This window comes from Pinus tabuliformis, chromosome 4_1 (genome assembly GCF_031772625.1).
Source record: "Pinus tabuliformis cultivar Carrire ecotype Pingquan chromosome 4_1, CPIR1, whole genome shotgun sequence".
Taxonomy (NCBI): Eukaryota; Viridiplantae; Streptophyta; class Pinopsida; order Pinales; family Pinaceae; genus Pinus; species Pinus tabuliformis.
Window position 1 is genome coordinate 489435648 of NC_142303.1, and position 10803 is coordinate 489446450.

The following is a 10803-nucleotide window of genomic DNA, read 5'->3' on the forward strand; positions in this document are numbered from 1 at the left end:
TCAAGAGGTTTGTGATTTGTACATGGAGATTCCGTTCTGGACATGTACTAGTCTGACATCAAAAGGGTAATCTTCTCAGGTAAGAGTAGTAAATATACTCTGTACCATAGTGATTTTTTTGTAGGAATAAATTGTTACATTCCTTGCAATTCAAATAGCCATCGACTTATGTTATATTGAAGATGTTGTTATCTATATTTCTTATCATATATGTTTTACCTTTTTATTGCAGTTCTCTGACCATTCATGAATTCATTTAGTTTATTTACAGGTTTGTACAGAGGGGCATATTAAAAAATGAAAATAATGTTCATGTATTAGGTATAGTAGTGAAGGATTGGATTGAATAATTTGACCATTTTTTATTTTCACTTGAGTAAAGGACTACTTCTCAGGTAAGAAGAGTGAATGTGATGTTCTGAAAACTGTTCAGTGTTAGCTAAGCAATTGTTACTACAGATATCTCTTTCCAAAGGATACGTATTTGGCTCTAACTGGAACATATAGCCTAGCCCGTATACATGGGTATGTTGAACATGTCTTTTGGAAATTTAAATCTCGATGAGGGATAGCAACAGCCTGAGTATAAATTATTTTTCACCCTACTCGACTATAAATTATGTTACCCTTATGATCCTCGTTACAGGTATGTAACATGTCAAGTGGAGTAAAGGAAAATGTGTTCCATAAAATCGATTTTATGGAAGTATAGGAAAGGTCATGGTAGTTTTTTCACTTATTATAGATTTAGATATACTATTTATTAATAACTTGTGCTGTTTAAATTACATATACAATTAAAAAAACTATATTTAAGCAGGCTATGCTATTACTATTGAAATATTTCCAAAACTGGCAAATTACGTATATTAGTAATTTTGATTTAGCAGATGCTGAGAGATCATTATTACTACGGTGAAATATGGATTTGAAGTTAAACTATGGCGAATGGAAAAAATAACCTTAGCTCCAACCAACCACTAGAATTACCAACCTAAAACAATGAATTCCAATTTATAATAGATTCAAAGAATTATAAAGGAGTCGAATAAAAAACCAAGAATACATTCACTTTCAAGTTTAGTCGCATTCAGATCCTGTATTTAATCCACCTCGGCGATGTCATCTGAAGATCGATATCGAGATCAAAGATTTAAGGTGCACCATTATCTATGTTTTCAAACATAACATGATTCATTAAGATAGCGAAATCAGGCAACAAGTTGCAGGCAGAGATCAGTTCTTGATTTTTGTGGGTTGATTTTGCCAGGTTTCATTCACTGTATTTTTGTGTATTTAAAAGGGCAATCCTCCTTGGTAAGGAAGCCCTTAATTTTTTATGCTAAAAAGTTAATGAAGAGAAATTTGGAGGGTAAAATCTTTGCTGTTTACTTGCTTTTTTTTTCAGAGTATTTCTACTGCAAAATTATCGAGTTAAAAGTACTAGAGTATTTTTGTTTTGTAGTTTAAATAATTTATTTACTGTAGAAAATTAATTTGTTGGGTAAAATATTTTTTGGGGAGCTGCAAAGAAACAAAAAAATGAAAATGGTATTTAGAAATTAACATTAGTTATCCCTTTTCTTGGCCTTCTTTTTCCACCCCCTGGTGTGCCTTTATTTATTTATATACATTTGGTGCATAGCTTAGGAGGTCATGCTTTCTTTATGCCTTTTCAATACTCCTTTATTATATAGAAGTTTCTCGCTCATCGAGGTTTGGACATTTAGGAGTTCCTTTGTTTGAGATTGAAGAATTAAATGCTTGGGGCACTAGGTGATAGCTAATGAGAAGGGTGGAGATCATGCTAAGCTTTGTCCACATGCCAAACCTGCCACAACCATCTTTTGCATTTCACATTTTCTTTCCTTGTGGCTTTATGTGCTTTTGTCATTCTTTTAGTTGCATCAACCTCCGAGGCCAAGTTTTCTGTTGTTGACTTAAGGATGTGGATATAGGCGGACAATTCCAATGACGGGAGATGGATAATTGGAAAATATGGAAAGTGGTAAGTATGAATTACCTTAGATGTGATCTATTAATCAATGTCTCCCCAATAGTGCCCTTCCTAAACCATAAGGCCTCAGAGGAGGTCTCACTGGACTAGAATCAAACACTAACCTCCCAAGTGAAGTGTGGGAACAAGGATACAATCCAGATTGGTCAGTCATCCAGTTTGCCTCATGATCCATATTAATATTTCCATAACATTATTATGAAAATATATGATTGCTAGAATGCTTGAGTACCTACCAAAATATGAGCCACCTTCATTCAATAAGAATGTTAGATGGGAGAGAGATCTGATAGGAGCAATGGGTGGAAAATTGTGGCATAATGCTATGTGCTGACCATCATTGGGATGCTGATTGTCTAGCTATCAAAATAAGGAGAAGATGTTTCACTTATGGTATACCCACTTTTGGTGGGTAACATTCTACATGAAGAATATCACCAAACCATATAGATGTCAAATTGCTTAACAAAGTGTGTCGCATATCCATCATATCAAGTTGTAGCAATCGATGAGGAAGCTGTATGCAATGTGTATGACCATCATAGTTCAACTGAGGGTAGCTAACACACTACCTCCACATCATGTCAAGCACCCTTAAGAATGGTGTAAACACTTTGGGAGTAACCGAAAACCTAACATAAGGATCCACAATGTTGGTTTACTTAGACTCCCTAGTTCTAGAGAAGCCAGTATTTGGAATGGCTTTCCCAATCCCCACATCTATCTCAACATTTATGGTTCTACATCTTCTAATCTTGACCCTATCATCCATGGTTTCAAGCTCTCTTCTCACTATTTAATGTTGGTTCAGTTAGGAGGTAGTAATGTTTGTTTCCACCCTTGTCTTTTTCCTTCGAGGAGAGGGTCCTCCTCCTTTCTACTTTTGTTCCCTACACTTGGGTGGTCTACCTCGCATCCTCCTAGTTTTCCTCATGTTTGGGTCTTTGTGATCCGGGCTACCAGCTTTGGTAATGTTGTAATCCATGGTTTTTAACATAATAGACCAGATTGGTGATACTTGACACTACCAACACTCCACGGGAATGCAAACCACCAACCCTATTGAATGAAGATTCATTCTACTCAGTGTTTCTTCATTAAACTCGTTTTCTCATGCTTCCCAACTCATTATTGTAATAAGTTAAGGCATTTGTGGGAGAGTTCTCTTTGTGATTTATTGCAATAGCCAGAGTACCATTTAGTTGAGTAGTTCACTGGGAAGGAGGACATTTATTATGTTTTGAACCAACTTTCCTCTTCTCCATTTGATGTTTTCTAGTTCCATCACCACTTGATCTCATGTCTTCTGGCTAGGTGGAAGACTTCACTTCTCTCTCCCCTATCTCCTCATTTAGGGAAAATCCCATATGCTTGTTGAGTATAAATGTTGATTGAGATTCTATAAGTTTTAGTCAGAGATTCTATTCACTCCTCTAAGAAGAGTATTCAAAGACTTTCCATCCCACTACAGAGAAAAATAGGTGCTTTACATTCATTTTTAAAAGGGTTTGAAACTTACCTTGTATTTTCACTAGTATTCATGACATTTTTGGGCTTTGAATGGGAACAAACAGTGCTACGAAGCAAAAATGGAGATGGTATCATCATTAAAAATTATGTTTATATTAAATAATATATTGATTTTGTTTTTGAGCCATTTTTATATTGAGACTTTAATAAGTTTGTATAATTTTAATTTTATTTCAATTATTAATTATTATAAATATGATAGGGGTTTTAATTATAAAAAAAGTAAAATGACTCTACTATTGCATTTGCAGGTCCTCTGGGGAATCAGGCAAGGCAAGGCAAGTGATAATGAAGAAATACTAAGAGTGCACATATTTCTATCTCAGGTACACACTACATTCATTTTATTTTATTTCAGTAAGTAGCTCTCCTCGAAATGGTTGAGCAATGGTATAAAACTTGCATGACAGGAAATTATTATTTTATTCTTAACGGGAAGAAGGATGGGTGGTTTAGTGTGCCTCCAAGAAATGATTAACTACCCAGAAAAAAGCTAGTGATAGAGACTTCTCTGCAACTTCAGCCTGCTATGAAGTTGATCATAATAGTTCATTACGTGAATTAGATTCATTGGATATGAAGCTTACTCAAGAACTAGATCACCACCAATTTGGATACCAATTGCAACAATTCTCGGGCTAGAAATAGGAGATGGAGCCAACTCGAATTGTGAAAGTAGTAGTGGAGAATATAATTTTGTAGGTCACCAATAGATTGAGAATTGGCCTATATCATGTTGCCAGGACCTGTGTCAATTTTCCATCTTTTATAAAACCTTCATGAAGACAAAAATTCCAATCAATTGTAGATTCAAATGCATATACATTATTACAATTCTTTGTTATCAAGGAAGCTGATTCCAATTACACAAGGGTCTTGAGATTGTGGTTTAACAACTGGATATGAATTTAATTTCCACCATTTAATGTGATTGAAGTTTTGAATTTATATGTTAAAGAGTAAACCCTCTTGTAGGATGGAGAAATCTTGAACAATTTTTTTTGCCTCGTAATATGTCTTAAAATGAAGTTCCAACTGAGGATCTTGCATGTTCAAATGACATGAATGCATTTTCAGAAAATATAAGTGTCTTGCCTTATTATTTTCAATGTTGTTTTCGAGAATTATTTTTTCATTTAGATTTAAAATTACTTTGTTGTTAGTTTTAAAAACAATGGATTTATTTATTTTTTATTCTGTTGGTATCCATAAACAACAGAGATTTAAGGTAATTAAAATCAATAATTGGGAACTTTGAATGTTGAAACTACCTTGAAAGAACATTTAAAATGATTTTATTTATTTATCTTTAAATATTTATTTATATTGTCTCTAGAGAGACAATAGTTTGAATTATGGACATATAGTCTTTATAGAGACAATATGTTTTTAATCTCAGCTATTGTCTCTAAAAAGACAAAAATGTAATTGTCTCTAAAGAGACAAAAATGAAAGTGTCTCTACAAAGACAAATGAAATTGTCTCTAGAGAGACAAATGAAATTGTCTCTTAATAGACAATAATTCTTGTTTTTATAGAGACAATAATAATATGTGTTTTATATTGTCTTTATAGAAAAAAAAATTTGAGACACCCGCTCAAAAACAATATCTAAGACAATAAACAAGTTTTCCTCGTCAAAATTACAAATTACAATATGTAGGTAAACATTACTTAAAAGCTAAATTTGAACAAAAGATTATAAAAATTATATCAACTTCTTTTCTAATTAAATTTATTAATTTAGATTAATTACATTTTAATTAATCAATTTATTAATAGTAGATCCGCATATCACCAGACCAATAATTTTAATACTCAATAAATATATGCAAAAATGACATCAGTTACAGCATACGACTAAAAATATTAAAAACATCGATAATTACTTGGTGAAGTCGGATCAATTTAAAAAACTACAGGCAGGAATAATAGTAACATCTGACTGAACAATTCGATGTGAACGTAATTGTTCATGGTACTTAGTTTCAACAATATTTCTTTTAAAATATTCAGAAGTACAAAATGAACGGAATTATTAGCAACGACAGCGGAACGGAAAATAAAATAAGAGAATGCACGATAGTTTTATTATATTATATGAAGGATTTAGATAGCGACTGATGAGAATGAGAATAGCACAGCATCATATTCTCTTGCTCAGAGATTCACGCGCGTGAGACGTTTCATTGAAACATAGATCGAGAAGATATGAGATGCAGAGGTTGAATGCGTAACTATCTAGAAGTTGTACTGCTAGTAGCGGATGAAACAGTCAGTTAGCTGAAGTCGACCACCGGTGGTGTTGCCACAAATGTTCCAGATGCGGACCCCAAGGTTTTTAAGGCAGGCGGTGCAATCAGACTGAGAGATTCCCTGATTGCAAACCCCACGCCCATAGGCAGTGGGTGAGCCTGCGCGCGATGCTTTGTAGTCGGAACCGCTGAAGGCAATGTTTCCTCTAGATCTACGAGGAGGGATCCGAGAGTACTATAATAGGGAATTCCACGAGGAGGGATCCGAGAGTACTATAATAGGGAATTCCACGAGGAGGGATCCGAGAGTACTATAATAGGGACTTCGACTTGGGATCTTCTGCATGTTACACGCAGACGATATGATGTTTGTATTGGGCGTGCCAACAGCACTGTCCACAACCAGTGCAGCTACTACCATGACTGCCAATGCAAAAGCAAATGAGTACCACAGGCACCAGCGGCCAATGCTCTTTCCAGACCCTAATATGTAATTATCGCAAATCCTCTTCTTGTGTTACTTATAACTCAAGACAAGAGTGGTCTTGCCTTCCTTATAGGGTCAATATTTTTCAGAGCAACTCTCTTGTTAACTTTTAAGCCTGTTATTTTTCTTGGTGTGGTAGTAATTATGTATACAGTTCACCTACTGATGTATGATGTTTTTGAAATTTTGATAATATAATACAGTTATTTTGACCGAAAAAAAAATTTAATTATGTATACAGTTCACCTATTGATGTATGATGTTTTTGAAATTTTGATAATATAATACAGTTACCTTGACGGACAAAAAGAAGTTTCACTTACATTGTTCACTTATCATAACCCAAATTGATCTTCTTCCATCATATCTGTCACAACTTATATTCATTTTGTTGGTTCTTGATCAAGTATCTTATCTACCAATTCAACTACAGTTCCCCACCACTTGATTGTTATAATCCTCCATGTTGATGGCTTATTTCAATTTCTCTACTATGGTAACCATTCTTCTTGTGGCTCCCTTTATTGAAATTTTTTCCATTTGTAGGTTCATTAATTTCTCTTATCAGTTTGGGCTTTATTTCAATTAATCATGCAATGTGTAGCTAGTAGTATAATTGCGTTGGACATATTTATACCTAAAGTATACCATTAACATAAATATTTTTGTCTTCTTCTTTTTTTGTGACCACTATCGATAAATACGATATCGGTTACTAATGTTTAGTTGGGTGAAAGGCTTCAAACCAATCCCACGAATCACCCACCATTGACTCATATATTTTGTAATCATCTTCTACATCCCCATGCAATTTGGACAAAATTTATCTTTAAATGTGCTAAAACCAATTCCTTGGGTGTGTGGGTATTATATTTTACTAGCACAACCACAATTACCAATATGGTTGATATAGGCCATAGGCGTATATCAAGGATATATACAACCACATTTTCCAGTGTGGTTGATTTACGTGGATAGGCCTATATTGACCACATTAATAATTATTATCTGTATTTTTTTAAAAACAGACTATTTATAATTATTAATAACTATATAAATAATAACAACCATATTCTTATTTATTTATATATTAGTGATTACTGTATTAACATTATCATAATAATATTAATAATATTAATTAATAATAATAATAAATGATAATAATATTATAAAATATATATATATATTATTATTATATTACTATAATAATATAATAATAATATATTATTTTTATTATTATCTAATATAATATAATATAATAGTTATAGTAATAATAATAATTTATTAATATAATAATAATATAATCTAATAATAATTGTATTACATTATCATAGTAATAATACCATATTATTGTTATTATTATTATATTAATTGATAATAATATTAGTCATATTAATTAACAAAAATAATCTTCATAACATTAATTATTTAATAATAACAATAATTATTTTAGTAAATGAGGTTGATATATCCATAAGGCTTTATTTCTATCTATGGCACAAACCATTGATAATTATATAATAATAATAATAATAATAATTTATTATTTTTTTTATAAAATGTAAATAAACAATTACTTATTTTATTAAAAAATTAATTTTTAATATTATTTTTAGAAAAAATATAAATATTTTTATTTTATTTTATTTTATAATAATAATAATAATAATAATTTGCTAAGAAACGCGTCGACAAAAATTTATCCATGTGATTTTCGCCGAAGAATTCTTCTAAAATTTAATAAATAACAATTAAATATTTAATTATTGTTAAACAACAATGATACTTTTTTAATTAAATATTATTAAATAATAATAATATGAATATTAATTAATTAAATAAAAATAATAATAATTAATTCATCTTTACATAATAATAATTAATAATGATAATATTAATACTAATAATTAATTCTTTGTCACAATGTAACATTGGACCATGGTTGATTGTAGTTGCTATGGTTGATTTTCATATTGAAACAATCATTGTCGCAAAGTCACATTTGATCATGGTTGACCATGGTTGACTATGATTCACCATGTTTGACTCAAAGGAATAACAAACCATTGGGATTTATATTGAACACGCAAGATTGACCATGGTTGACCACGATTGACCATGGTTGAACATGTTTGATTCTATAACACATGGTTGACCAAGATCAACCATGGTTGACCGTGGTTAACAAAGAGTGTCCATGATTTTTATATGGAGACATTTTTTTTGTCACATTGCGACATCAAACCATGGCTGACCATGATTGATATTATACATCCAAGGGATTGATATTATCAACTGAAGGGAAAGATAAACCCAGTGGATTAATATTAAAATCCCATGATTGACCATAGTTGACAATGGTTGATCATGATTAATAGTATAAACCTAAGGGGATAATAAACACAACTCATTGATATTATAAACCCAAAGGAATAATAAACCCAAGGGATTAACACTAAAACCCCAAGGGATTATGAATCTATGGGAATAATATTAAATCCAAATGACTAATATTATAAACCCAAGTTATAAAACCCTAAGATAAATATTAAAAATACTAAAATAAACATGGTTGAGCATGGTTGATTTTCATATTGAGACAATCCTTGTCACGACGTGACATTGGACCATGGTTGACCATGGTTCATTATGGTTAACACTTGCTGAATATAATTAAACCCTAGGAATATGAACCCTTATATCAATAAACGAAAGGGATTTGTATTATAAACCCAAGGGAATAATAAAACTAAGTGATAACAATTATAAAGCCAAGGTATATAAACCCTAACATCAATATTATAAACCCTAAAATAAACATGGTTGACAATGGTTGACTATGTTGATTTCCATATAGAGACAATTGTTATCACAAATGTGCAACATTGGCCCATGGTCAACCATGGTTGACCATGATTGATTTTCATATCGAGACAATCATTGTCGAATGCAACGTTAGACCATGGTTGACCATGCTTGATTTCCATATCCAACCTTGCTTGAACATAGTTGAACATGGTAGGTTATTATTGACCAAGGTTGATAATGATTAATATTATAAACCGAGTGGATTCATATTATAATCCCAAGGGATTAATACTAAAATCCCAAGGGATTAATACTAAAATCCCAAGGGATTATGAACCGAAGGGAATAATATTAAACCCAAGGGACTAATATTATAAATCCAACGTATATAAACCCTAAGATAAATATTATAAAAACTAAAATAAACATGATTGACCATCATTGATTTTCATATTGAGACATTCCTTATCGAAATTCCATGCTCGGTTGACATCATAATCAACCATGCTTGACCAGGAAATAATAAACCCGAGCATTTGATATTATAAACCAGAAGGAACAATAAACCCAAGGGTTTAATACTAAAACCCCAAGGTATTTTGAACTGAAGGGAATAATTTTAAACCGAAGGTTCTAATATTATAAACCCAAGGTATAAAAACCCTAAGATAAATATTAAAAACACTAAGATAAACATGTTTCAGCATAGTTGCTTTTCATATTGAGAAAATCCTTGTGAGAATGCGACATTGAACTATGGTTGATCATGCTTGAACATGGTTGACCATTGTTAAATAATATTAAACCCTAGGAATATAAACCCTTAGATCAATAAACCCAATGGATTGATATTATAAACCTAAGGGAATAATAAACATAAGGTATAAAAATTATAGACCCTATAAACCCTAACATGAATATTATAAACGCTAAAATAAACAATGTTGACCATGGTTCACCATGATTGATTTAAATATAGAGACAATCATTATCACAATGCAACGTTGGACCATGGTTGGTTTCCATATCCATGTGGTTTGACCATGGTTGAACATGGTTGCCTATGATTGACCATGGTTTACCATGATTAATATTATAGACCTAATGGATTGATATTAGAAACACAAGGGATTAATACTAAAACCCAAGGGATAATGAACCCAAGGGAATAATATTAAACACAATGGACTAATATTATAGACCCAACGTATATAAACCCTAAGATAAATATTATAAACACTAAAGAAACCATGATTGACAATGGTTGATTTTCATATTGAGACAATCCTTATAACAATGCCATGTTGGACCACGGTTGACCATCGTTAATTTTGATATTGATACAATCTTTGTCATAATGCGACGTTGGACCATGGTTTATCATGATTTATTTTCATGCTGAGATAATCCTTGTCACAATGCGACATTCACCATGGTTGACCATAGTTGGCTATGATTGACAATGGTTGACCATGATTGATATTATAAACCTAAGGGAATAATAAGCCCAAGGGATTGATCTTATAAACCTAAAAAGATAATAAACCCAAGGGATTAATACTAAAGCCCCAAGGGATTATGAACCAAAGTGAGTAAAATTAAACCCATGGGACTAATATTATAAGACCAACATATATAAACCTTAAGAAAAATAATATAAACACTAAAATAAACATGATTGACCATCGTTGATTTTCATATTGAGA

At 31.7% G+C, this 10803-nt stretch overlaps 1 pseudogene; it reads right to left on the reverse strand.

The window, feature by feature from the left end:
* The window catches only part of LOC149176647 (antifungal protein ginkbilobin-like protein pseudogene), a 47518-nt pseudogene extending 41295 nt beyond the window's left edge, over window positions 1–6223 (reverse strand).
* Between the last annotated feature and the right edge of the window lie 4580 nt (window positions 6224–10803).